This window comes from Callithrix jacchus, chromosome 2 (assembly GCF_049354715.1).
Source record: "Callithrix jacchus isolate 240 chromosome 2, calJac240_pri, whole genome shotgun sequence".
In the NCBI taxonomy this organism is placed as follows: Eukaryota; Metazoa; Chordata; class Mammalia; order Primates; family Cebidae; genus Callithrix; species Callithrix jacchus.
The window spans coordinates 130,490,796-130,503,540 of NC_133503.1; the positions used below are offsets into that span (position 1 = coordinate 130,490,796).

General features: G+C 41.8%; 1 protein-coding gene and 1 pseudogene across 6 annotated transcripts in view; one reads left to right on the plus strand and one right to left on the minus strand.

Moving 5' to 3' along the window:
• The window catches only part of FAM151B (family with sequence similarity 151 member B), a 65,169-nt gene that overhangs the window by 34,834 nt on the left and 17,590 nt on the right, over window positions 1-12,745 (minus strand). The gene's annotated exons all lie outside the window — the stretch shown is intronic.
• On the plus strand, window positions 3,262-4,578 carry LOC100386489 (heterogeneous nuclear ribonucleoprotein A1 pseudogene; annotated as a pseudogene).

Consider the following 12,745-nt stretch of genomic DNA (forward strand, 5'->3'; position numbering starts at 1 on the left):
AAATCTGGAGACAACAAATGCTGAAGAAGATGTGGAGAAATAGGAACACTTTTACACTGCTGGTGGGAGTGTAAATTAGTTCAACCATTGTGGAAGACAGTGTGGCGATTCCTCAAGGACCTAGAAATAGAAATTCCATTTGACCCAGCAATCCCATTACTGGGTATATATCCAAAGGACTATAAATCGTTCTACTATAAGGACACATGCACACGAATGTTCATTGCAGCACTGTTTACAATAGCAAAGACCTGGAACCAACCCAAATGCCCATCGATGATAGACTGGACTGGGAAAATGTGGCACATATACACCATGGAATATTATGCAGCAATCAAAAATGATGAGTTCGTGTCCTTTGTAGGGACATGGATGAATCTGGAGAACATCATTCTCAGCAAACTGACACAAGAACAGAAAATGAAATACCGCATATTCTCACTCATAGGCGGATGATGAACAATGAGAACACATGGACACAGGGAAGGGAGCACTACATGCTGGGGCCTATTGGGGAGAATAGGGGAGGGACAGTGGGGGGCGGGGAGCTGGGGAGGGATAGCCTGGGGAGAAATGCCAAACGTGGGTGAAGGGGAGGAAGGCAGCAAAACACACTGCCACATGTGTACCTATGCAACTATCTTGCATGTTCTGCACATGTACTCCAAAACCTAAAATGCAATTAAAAAATAAGAAACTAACTCAGAACTTCATGGAAACTGAACAACTAGCTCTTGAATGTGAACTGGATTAGACAAGAAATGAAGGCAGAAATAAAGATGTTCTTTGAAACCAACAAGAATGAAGACACAACACTGCAGAATCTTAGAGACACATTTAAAGCAGTGTCTAGAGGAAAATATATAGCAACAAATGCCCACATTAGAAGCAAGGAAAGATCTAAAATCGACACCCTATCATCAAAATTGAAATAGCTGGAGGAGCAAGATCCAAACAACTCAAAAGTTAGCAGAAGACAAGAAATAACTAAGATCAGATCAGAACTGAAGGAGATAGAGACCCAAAAACCCTTCAAAAAATCAGTAAATCCAGGAACAGCTGTTTTGAAAAGATCAACAAAACAGACCACTAGCCAGATTAATAAGAAGAGAGAAGAATCAAATAGATGCAATAAAAAATGATAAAGGGGATATAACCACAGATTCCACAGAAATACAAACTACCATGAGAGATTACTACAAACAATTCTATGCACATAAACCAGTAAATCTGAAAGAAACAGATAAATTCCTGGACACTTGCACCCTCCCAAGCCTAAACCAGGAAGAAGTCGAAACCCCGAATAGTCCAATAACAAGGGCTAAAGTTGAGGCAGCAAGTAATAGCCTACCAACCCCAAAAAGCCCAGGTCCAGATGGGCTCACAGTCAAATTCTACCAGACATACAAAGAGGAACTGGTACCATTCCTTCTGAAACTAGTCCAAACAATCCAAAAAGAGGGAATCCTTCCCAAATCATTTTATGAGACCAACATCATCCTGATACCAAAACCCAGCAGAGACTCAACAAGAAAAGAAAACTTCAGGCCAATATCCATGATGAACATAGATGCAAAAACCTTCAATAAAATACTGGCAAACCAATCGCAACATTACATCAAAAAGCTTATCCACCATCATCAAGTAGGATTCATTCCAGGGATGGAAGGCTGGTTCAACATACACAAGTCTGTAAATGTAATACACCACATAAACAGAACCAAAGACAAAAACCACATGATTATCTCAACAGACGCAGAGAAGACCTTCGACAAAATTCAACAGCACTTTATGCTAAAAACCCTCAATAAACTAGGTATGAACAGAATGTATCTCAAAATAATAAAAGCTATTTATGACAAACCCACAGACAATATCATACTGAATGGGCAAAAACTGGAAGCATTCCCCTTGAAATCTGGCACTAGACAAAAATGCCCTCTCTCACCACTCCTATTCAATATAGTATTGGAAGTTCTAGCCAGAGCAATCAGGCAAGAAAAAGAAATAGAGTATTCAATTAGGAAAGGAGAGAAGTCAAATTGTCTCGATTTGCAGACAACATGATTGTATATTTAGAAGACCCCATAGTCTTAGCTCAAAATCTCCTGAAACTGATAAGCAACTTCAACAAAGTCTCAGGATATAAAATCAATGTGCAGAAATCACAAGCATTCCTACACACCAATAACAGACTTAAAGAGAGCCAAATCAAGAACAAACTGTCAGTCACAATTGCTACAAATAGAATAAAATACCTGGAAATACAACTAACAAAGGATGTAAAGGACCTCTTCAAGGAGAACTATAAACCACTGCTCAAGGAAATAAAGACAGGACACAAACAGATGGAAAAACATTCCATGCTCATGGTTAGGAAGAATCAATATTGTGAAAATGGCCATACGGCCCAAAGTAATTTACAGATTCAATGCTATCCCCATCTAGCTACCTATGACCCTCTTCACAGTACTGGAAAAAAACCACCTTAAATTTCATATGGAACCCCCTCTCTCAAAAGAGAGCCCCCATAGCCAAGTCAATTCTAAGCAAAAAGAACAAAGCTGGAGGTATCACGCTACCTGACTTCAAACTATATTACAAGGCCATGGTAATCAATACAGCATGATACTGGTACCAAAACAGAGATATAGACCAATAGAACAGAACAGAACAGAACAGAGGCCTCAGAGGCAACGCCACACATCTACAACCATCTGATCTTTGACAAACCTCACAACAACAAGCAATGGGCAAAGGAGTCCCTGTTCAATAAATGGTGTTGGGAAAACTGGCTAGCCATGTGCAGAAAGCAGAAACTGGACCCCTTCCTCACACCTTGCACTAAAATTAACTCCAGATGGATTAAAGACTTAAACATAAGACCTAACACCATAAAAACCCTAGAAGAAAACCTAGGCAAAACCATTCAGGACATAGGCATAGGCAAGGACTTCATGACTAAAACACCAAAAGCATTGGCAACAAAAGCCAAAATAGACAAATAGAATCTAGTTAAACTCCAGAGCTTCTGTACAGCAAAAGAAACAATCATTAGAGTGAACTGGCAACCAACAGAATGGGAAAACATTTTTGCAATCTACTCATCTGACAAAGGGCTCATATCCAGAATCTACAAAGAACTAAAACAGATTTATAATAATAAAAAAAAAAACCTTCAAAAAGTAGGCAAAGGACATGAACAGACACTTTTCAGAAAAGACATATATGAGGCCAACAAACATGAAAAAATGCTCATCGAGATACGTTCGTCAGTTTGCTCCTTTCTGCCCGTGGATGCCGCCGAAGCAGCATTGTTAAAGTCTCTCTTCTCCCTGCGATCATGTCTAAGTCAGAGTCTCCTAAAGAGCCGGAACGGCTGAGGAAGCTCTTCATTGGAGCGTTGAGCTTTGAAACAACCGATGAGGGCCTGAGGAGCCATTTTGAGCAATGGGGAATGCTCACAGACGTGTGGTAATGAGAGATCCAAACACCAAGCGCTCCAGGGGCTTTGGGTTCGTCACGTATGCAACTGTGGAGGAGGTGGATGCAGCCACGAATGCAAGGCCACACAAAGTGGATGGAAGAGTTGTGGAACCAAAGAGAGCTGTCTCAAGAGAAGATCCTCAAAGACCAGGTGCCCACTTAACTGTGAAAAAAATATTCGTTGGTGGCATTAAATAAGACACTGAAGAACATCACCTAAGAGATTATTTTGAACAGTATGGAAAAATTGAAGTGATTGAAATCATGACTGACCTTGGCAGTGGCAAGAAAAGGGGCTTTGCCTTTGTAACCTTTGACGACCATGACTCCGTGGATAAGACTGTCATTCAGAAATCCCATACTGTCAATGGCCACAACTGTGAAGTTAGGAAAGCCCTGTCAAAGCAAGAGATGGCTAGTGCTTCATCCAGCCAAAAAGGTTGAAGTGGTTCTGGAAACTTTGGTGGTGGTCGCGGAGGTGGTTTCAGTGGGAATGACAACTTTGGTCATGGAGGAAACTTCAGTGGTGGTGGTGGATATGGTGGTAGTGGGGATGGCTATAATGGATTTGGTAATGATGGTGGTTATGGAGGAGGCGGCCCTGGTTACTCCGGAGGAAGCAGAGGCTATGGAAGTGGTGGACAGGGTTATGGAAACCAGGGCAGTGGCTATGGCGGGAGTGGCAGCTATGACAGCTATAACAACGGAGGCGGAGGTGGCTTTGGCGGTGGTAGTGGAGGCAATTTTGGAGGTGGTGGAAGCTACAATGATTTTGGCAGTTACAACAATCAGTCTTCAAATTTTGGACCAATGAAGGGAGGAAACTTTGGAGGCAGAAGCTCTGTCCCCTATGGTGGTGGTGGCCAATACTTTGCCAAACCACAAAACCAAGGTGGCTATGGCGGTTCCAGTAGCAGCAGTAGCTATGGCAGTGGCAGAAGATTTTAATTAGGAAACAAAGCTTAGCAGGAGAGGAGAGCCAGAGAAGTGACAGGGAAGCTACAGGTTACAACAGACTTGTGAACTCAGCCAAGCACAGTGGTGGCAGGGCCTAGCTGCTACAAAGAAGACATGATTTAGACAAATACTCATGTGTATGGGCAAAAAACACGAGGACTGTACTTGTGACTAAATGTATAACAAGTTATTTTAGTTTCTGTTCTGTGGAAAGTGTAAAGCCTTCCAACAAAGGGTTTTAATGTCTATTTTTTTTTTCTTTGCACCCATGCTGTTGATTGCTAAATGTAATAGTCTGATTGTGACGCTGAATAAATGTCTTTTAAAAAAAAAAGAAAGAAAGAAAAGAGAGAGAAAAAGAAATAATGCTCATCACTGGTCATTAGAGAAACGCAAATCAAAACCACATTGAGATACCATCTCACGCCACTTAGAATGGCAATCATTAAAAAATCTAGAGACAAGAGATGCTGGAGAGGATGTGGAGAAATAGGAACACTTTTACGCTGTTGGAGGGAGTGTAAATTAATTCAAACATTGTAGAAGATAGTGTGATGATTCTTCAAGCACCTAGAAATAGCAATTCCATTTGATCCAGCAATCCCATTACTGGGTATATATCCAATGGATTATAAATCATTCTATTATAAAGGCACATGCACACATATGTTCACTGCAGCACTATTTACAATATCAAAGTCCAGGAACCAACCCAAGTGCCAATTGATGATAGACTGGACAAGGAAAACGTGGCACATATACACCACAGAATACTATGCAGCCATAAAAAATCATGAGTTCGTGTCCTTTGTTGGGACATGAATGAATCTGGAAACCATCATCCTAAGCAAACTGACACAAGAACAGAAAATCAAACGCCGCATGTTCTCACTCATAGATGGGTGTTGAACAATGAGAACACATGGACACAAGGAGGGAACCTCTGTTGAGGTGGGGACTAGGGGAGGGACAGTGGGTGTAGGGAGGTTGGGGAGGGATACCATGGGGAGAAATGCCAGATATAGGTGATGGGGGGATGGAGGCAGCAAACCACATTGCCATGTATGCACCTATGCAACAATCTTGCATGTTCTGCACATGTACCCCAGAACCTAAAGTATAACAAAATACACATATACATATACAAACAAATCTAAACTGCCAAGAAAATATGATACATAATAAGAAAAGATAAATAATAAACTAATGGAAAAAATGAAAAAGAAAGTTTGCCACACGAAGAAAGTGTATTACAGAGCTAGCTTATAGGTAATCGCACAAGTGTACTCCATAAGAGCCCGTTGACTTGCACTGCAATGAATAGTTGCTTTTTTCTTTCCTTTTTTTTTTTTTTTTTTTTTTTTTTTTTTCTGGAGACAGAGTCTTGCTTTGTTGCAACCTCAAACTCCTGGGCTCCAGGATCCTCCTGCCTCCTGAGGAGCTAGGACTACAGGCATGCACCACCACACCCTGCTAATTTTAAAATTTTTAGTAGAGATGAGGTCTCACTGTGCCATCCAGGCTGGTCTCAAGCTCCTGGACTCAAATGATTCTCTCACCTCAGCCTCTCCAAGGGCTAGGATTACAGGTGAGAGCTACCACATCCGGCCACATTTTTTCTTTTAGGGCATGAGTCTCCTTGGAAAATACATTCAGATTCGTTTTCTATGTGGCGCAGTTTTTTCTGAACTTCTTCTATGATTTGATATATACTTGCATGAGTATTCCCTATTAAATCTTCCCATCTTCTATGCCACATGTCTACGTTGTTTTGGGCACATGGAAATCCATTTCACATGCACTTATATACAGACCACAAATTTGGTGGTAACAATACTGATGGTAGAACAGCAACCCCATGGCATGCCTTCTTATCCTACCACGCCTGTCATTATCTTCTCTGGCTTCTTCATGCAAATGCAGCTTTGATTTGCTAAAAGCTCCTGGGATTTCCTCAGCTGGAAAAAATGCCAATGTAGACCCATAGTTCATTTTAAACTGAAATTCTGGTCATTACCATTTCACGTGGCCAATCCACTCATCTGAGTTTTCTGTCAAAGGCATCAGGCTGAATGAAAAAAACAAACTTTACTGGTAACAACTTGAAATTCATTCTCAGTAGCCTCGATTGTACCTAATTCTGAATCTGTCACTGCAGTTTGGGGATTCAATTCGATATTAGGGATTTCAGACAATGGATTTTGATCTTTCAGCGTTTCAACACTTGGGATATGGCATTTAGGACTGTTTCCTTTGGAATTATGATCGGCACTGCTTTGACCAACAGAAGGTAGTGGAAATAAAACTGTCAGTTCTAGGCCTAGCCTTTCAAACAGCTGGCACTTTCAGCTTTCTTACTCTTGAAATCCAGCCACCATGTAAAGACATTCAGGAAAGATTACTGAAGACTGAGAGACCAAGTAGAGAGAGAGAAGCCACATGGAGGAGAACTAAGACTTCCTATCTGACAGAGAGCATTAAGGCCATTGACATATGAGTGAGGTCATTTTGGAATTTCCAGGCCCAGCGGAGCTCCCAGCTGAACGCAGCTACATGAACGTCCTCAGCCTGTACTATATGCAACAGAAGAACGACCCAGCTGACCCACAAAATCATGAGAAAAAACACACTACTGCTATTTTAAGCCACTCAGTTTTGGGTATTCTATTACACAGCAATAGATAAAAAGAAATGGGACCTGGAAGTGGAGTGCTGCCATATAAAAAACCTTAAACATGTGGCATTGGCTTTGCGACCTGGCGGAGGCTAAGAAAGGCAAGGAGAGAACTGTTCATGGAAGTTGGAAGAGCAGTGCAGAAATTCTTATTGGAAGCTTAAGAACAGTAAGCTCATTTTATTGTTTTCCATACTGGTAAAAATTCTGGCAACACTGTCACTGTAGCAACTGGTGGAAGACAGAGAGGACACCCAATAAATCTGTGTATTTGGCTAACGAGGTTTCCAGGGGAAATGGTGAAGGTGACAACTGGCTTCATTTAACTGATCATTATAAAGAAAGAGAAGAAAGAACTAAGCTAAATAACTAACGGTTCAGATTTTCACCAACATATAGAGAAAAGATTTCCAACTCAAGACTTCCTGAATTAGAAAATAAAACCTTGTCTCTAAAAAAAACCAAAAAATTTCAAAATGAGTTTTGGATGAGACAAACATTCAAACCATAGCACTGCCAGTAAAATATGGCCTCAGTGTCAACATCAAGCCAAGGACACAACCATACGACCCTTCATTAATCACTCAGAAAGAAGGTACCTCATGTAGCCACATAGCTAGATATGCAATCTTCTGGAATCTTAAGGATGTTGTCCACAGTACCTTAACTTGCATACCAAAGTAGAGAGAGGCCTACCTCCAAGAGACTTGGGGGTGTGGCTTCTGATTAGATTTAACATATTAAAAGTCCACTATATTTTTAAGGGAAATGTATCCACTTGGACAAAAAAGGACAAGGACAGTTCAAAACAAAAAGAGGTCTGTAGGCTCCCAGATTTCTTTTCTTTCTTTTTTTCGAGACGGAGTTTCGCTCTTTTCACCAAGGCTGGAGTGCAATGGCGCGATCTCGGCTCACCGCAACCTCCACCTCCTGGGTTCAGGCAATTCTCCTGCCTCAGCCTCCCAAGTAGTTGGGACTACAGGTGCACCCCACCATGCCCAGCTAATTTTTTGTATTTTTAGTAGAGACGGGGTTTCACCATGTTGACTAGGATGGTCTTGATCTCTTGACCTCGTGATCCACCCGCCTCAGCCTCCCAAAATGCTGGGATTACAGGCGTGAGCCACCGCGCCTGGCCCCGGTAGTTCTTTAAAAAGTTAAACATACAGTTACCATATGACCCAGCAATTCTACTCCTGAACATATAAGCAAGAGAACTCAAAATACATGTCCACAAAAATACTTGTATGTGAATGTTCATAGCAGCAGTAACCATAGCAAAAAAGGGAAACAACCCAAATGTCTATCAGCTGATGAATGGATAAACAAAATGTGGTATATCCACACAAAAAAATGATTGAGCCATCAAAATGAATAAAGAACTGAGATGTACTAGAAAACAGCTGAACTTTGAAAACATACTAAGTGAAAGAAGCCAGTCACAAGAGGCTGCATATGAAGGTGCTACCTTGAATTTTGATTCTAGAATCAGGAAAAGTCATTTTGAGGAAGTGACAATTCAGCAGAGTGTGGGGAAAAGAGCTTTCCAGGAAAGAATGTGCATGATAGTCCAAGAGGAAGAGGAGAGCGTAGTCATGCGAGGAACTGTTACGAGGCCACTGTAGGAATTTCTAGGAATGTGAAAACACTGTGAACGTGAACTTGGAGAAATAGGCCAGTTAGTGCAGGTTATTGAGGTGGTTTGAAACTGCCAATAAATAGCACCCCTTTCTCAAAATGAATTTTTTTTTTTTGAGGCTGGAGTGCAGTGGCATGATCTCAGCTCACTGTAACCTCCGTCTCCCAGGTGCAAGCAATTCCCTTGCCTCAGCCTCCCAAGTAGCTGGGATTACAGGCTTGCACCACCACACACCCAGCTAATTTTTGTATTCTTAGTAGAGACAGGGTTTCTCCATGTTGCCCAGGCTGGTTTTGAACTCCTGGTCTCAAGCAATCCACCTGCCTTGGCCTCCCAAAGTGCTAGGATTATAGGCGTGAGCCACCACACCTGGCCTCCAAATGAATCTTGAGAAATAAAATAGTTAAGTTAAGCAGAGGGGGATCAAAGTATACTTGTATAACCTCTAAAGCCAGGTCAGAGGACACAGATAAGTTGAGAGCTAAATGAGCCTATGCCTGCTACCTACTAACTGCCAGTCACCCACTAGTCGAAATCCTGGAACAGCCCCTTCAAAGCAAAGTTCTAAAAACTACAAATATCCATATGGCTGCTTCCCAGTGTCCGGGTGGAAGCAAAGAACTCACTCCCATGTCCAGCACATTTCTTTTTTTTGAGACAGAGTCTTGCCCTGTCACCCAGGCTGGAGTGCAGTGGCATGATCTTGGCTCACTGCAACCTCTGCCTCCTGGGTTCAAGCAATTCTCCTGCCTCAGCCTCCTGAGTAGCTGGGATTACAGGCATGCACCACTATGTGTAGCTAATTTTTGTATCTTTAGTAGAGACAGGGTTTCACCATGTTGGCCAGGCTGGTCTTGGCCTCCCAAAGTGCTGGGATTACAGGCATGAGTCACCTCACCTGGCCTCACACATTTGATAGATGATATCCACCCAGTCAAGAACTACAAACCAAAACAGCATCTCCACCTCTGTGACAGAAATAAACTGTGAGGCAAGAGGTCAAAGCCTTAGGGAAAAATCTCTCCGCTTGGAAACCAGGGCATTAGAACCAAATGTGTTTCCATCTAGCAATTACATTAAAGATTTTAAATGGAAAACCATTTGAGACAAAAAAAAAAAAGAGATGGGATTTATGTTTAAATATTCCACTTTGGATGCTGGATGGAAAATAAACTGGACAGGCACAAGTGTGGAAGCAGGGAAAATAATCTATTCAATTAGGGCAGACATAAATCTATTGGACGCTTCTGGCTGCAAATAAACAGAAATTCAGACTCAAGTTAGGAGATTTATCATCATGAAAGTCCACAGGTCAGGTGAGCTTTAAGTGTGGTACAATCAGCAGCTCACTGATGTTACCAGGATCTTGATGTCTCTTTTATTCACTGTCCTTGGTGCTGTCTTCATCCTAAGGCTAATTTCAACTCATGATTATAAGACAGCTACCAATAACCACTGGGGCTACATATTTTCATGTTCACATATTTCAATTTTAAGATATAAAACTTCTTTGGCAAGTGTAGATATAATTACTTTATTAGAGTCTAACTGAGCCTAGTTTGATCACTTGCCCACCATGGGAGCAATATGAATCATCAGGAAAACTTCAAGTGCTGGTTAACTTACTCTAATCCACCCGTGGAGCTACAAATGGAAGCAGTTTCCGTAAGCTTGTATGAAGCAGAAATGGATACCTTAATAAAAGGAATGTTCTTGGCCAGGCAAGGTGGCTCACACCTGTAATCCCAGCACTTCAGGTGATCAAGGCAGGAGGATCACGAGGTCAGGAGTTCAAGACCAGTCTGGCAAATACAGTGAAACCCTGTTTCTACTAAAAATACAAAAAATTAGCTAGGTGTGGTGGCATGAGCCTGTAATCCCAGCTACTTGGGAGGCTGAAGCAGGAGAATCATATGATCACACCATCGTACTCTAGCCCAGGCAACAGTGCGCGACTCCGTCTGAAAAAACAAAAAGTTTTATAGAAAGAAAGAAAGGGGGACTGGTGATGCAGTGAGAACCCAATGGATGTTTGCTATGTTTCTCTTCTCTAAGCTAGACCATATTTAGGCTCTTTTAATTACAGTGAGGCAAAGCATAGAATAACAAAATGGCTGGGTGTGGTGCTCACACCTATAATCCCAGAACTTTGGGAGGCTGAGGCAGGAGGACTGCTAGAAGCCAGGCGTTTGAGACCAGCCTCTCTACAAAAAATAGAAAAATAAACACCAAAACACCAAGACCAATCAGAGTTTTACACTCCTTTTATTCTCTATCAAATGCAATTCTAAGCAATGTCCAGGTACTATCCAAACAGCTTCCAGCCCTCTGCCAAAGGTGGAATTCTTCAACCATGTGAACAGTGCTGAGTCCTGATGTTTGTGTGGCTCATCTTGCCAGGGGGATGGCAGATACAGAGAAGTTGTTCTTTCAGCCTATGGCCAAACCTCTGTAAGGATAACAGGGAAAGTAGACTTAGAGAAAGACAGATGATCTGTTCTTTTATTATTTTTCCAGGCTGAAGTTGGAGACGGGGGTTGTAGGGTTGTAGGTCTCCTTTATCAGTGTGGTTATAAAGGGTCACAAGAGCTTGGAATCTTTCATTTAAGAGCAATGGTCCTTTTTTATTTGAAGGATTCTTGCTCTGTCACCCAGGCTGGAATGCAGTGGCATGATCGCAGCTCACTACAACCTCTGCCTCTCAAGTACAAGCAATTCTCCTGCCTCAGCCTCCGGAGTAACTGGGACTACAAGCATCTGCCACTATGCCCAGCTAATTTTTGTATTTTTAGCAGAGATGGGTTTTACCATATAGGTCAGGCTGGTCTCAAACTCCTGACCCTGTGGCCTCCCAAAATGTGCTAATTCCATTACTGCCAATAAGTAGAAAAAAAAATATCAGTAAATAGGCAAGTTGAGGAGTCTCTGGACCCATGTAAAGTATGTTCCTAAGGTCTCCTACATGAAAAAGATGGGAAACTACAGCAGTAAGAGCAAGAAATCCTGGTGGCTCCTAGGATAATGATAAGAAAGATGGAGAGATGTGGACTAATTCAAAATGTATTTTGGAATAGACTCATAATGATTGGATGATATATCAGATACAAGAATAAACAAAGTAGAGAATAAATGACTCCTAGATTTCTGGTTGAAACATCTAAGTAGACTGTGGTACCATTCCCTGAGACAGGAAAGAGCATAGGAAGTGCAGGTTAGTAAACATAGGCAAGAATCTCATTTCAAATAATGTAAATTTGAGACGCATGAGAGATCTCTAAGTGCAAACATCAATAAGCAGTTGGATAGTCTAATACTAACAGTCCTAACAAGAGAGGGAGGCCTGGCCTGGAGACACAGATACAGAAGCTGCCCAGCCTCTCTCCCTACTTTCCCATCCATAGCCTGTGGTTAGAGGACTTTTGAAAGCCAGGGCACACTTCTGCTTGGGAGACTGCATGGTTCTAATAGTCTCATATAAAAGGGAGACCCAGAGGAGGATGTCTGTCTATCAAGGCATATGTTACCGCACCCTCAGGAGCTCCAGTTTGTGACCATGGCCAGACTTTGCCTTGCACTGACAACTCCTGTTCAGCAGAGCAAAAGTAACTTTTCACCATCCTCAGGCTATGACAGAAAAAGGGCTTTGTATATACTATTATTTTTTATTCACAAATGAGACTTTTTATTTGCCACTATTGTAAGTCTGAACTTTAAACAGATTCTTGGACTAGTGGTTCATATCCATCAGCTCGTTCAACTTCATCACCTGTCTCATCTGCAGTGGCTTTTCCAGAACTACTGCCTTCACCATGAAGCTCCATGAGTTTTCCCAATTCAAACTCGGGCTTCTTCAGCATTTTTACTTTTCTAACAAAGACAACATGGAAAGGATAAATAGATGAGCAAGCCTTTTCTGTCTTTTCAATGCTGTCTGGAATCCATTTACCGACCACTTCTTTCAAGTCATTTGTCTGCACCTCTCGGGTCAT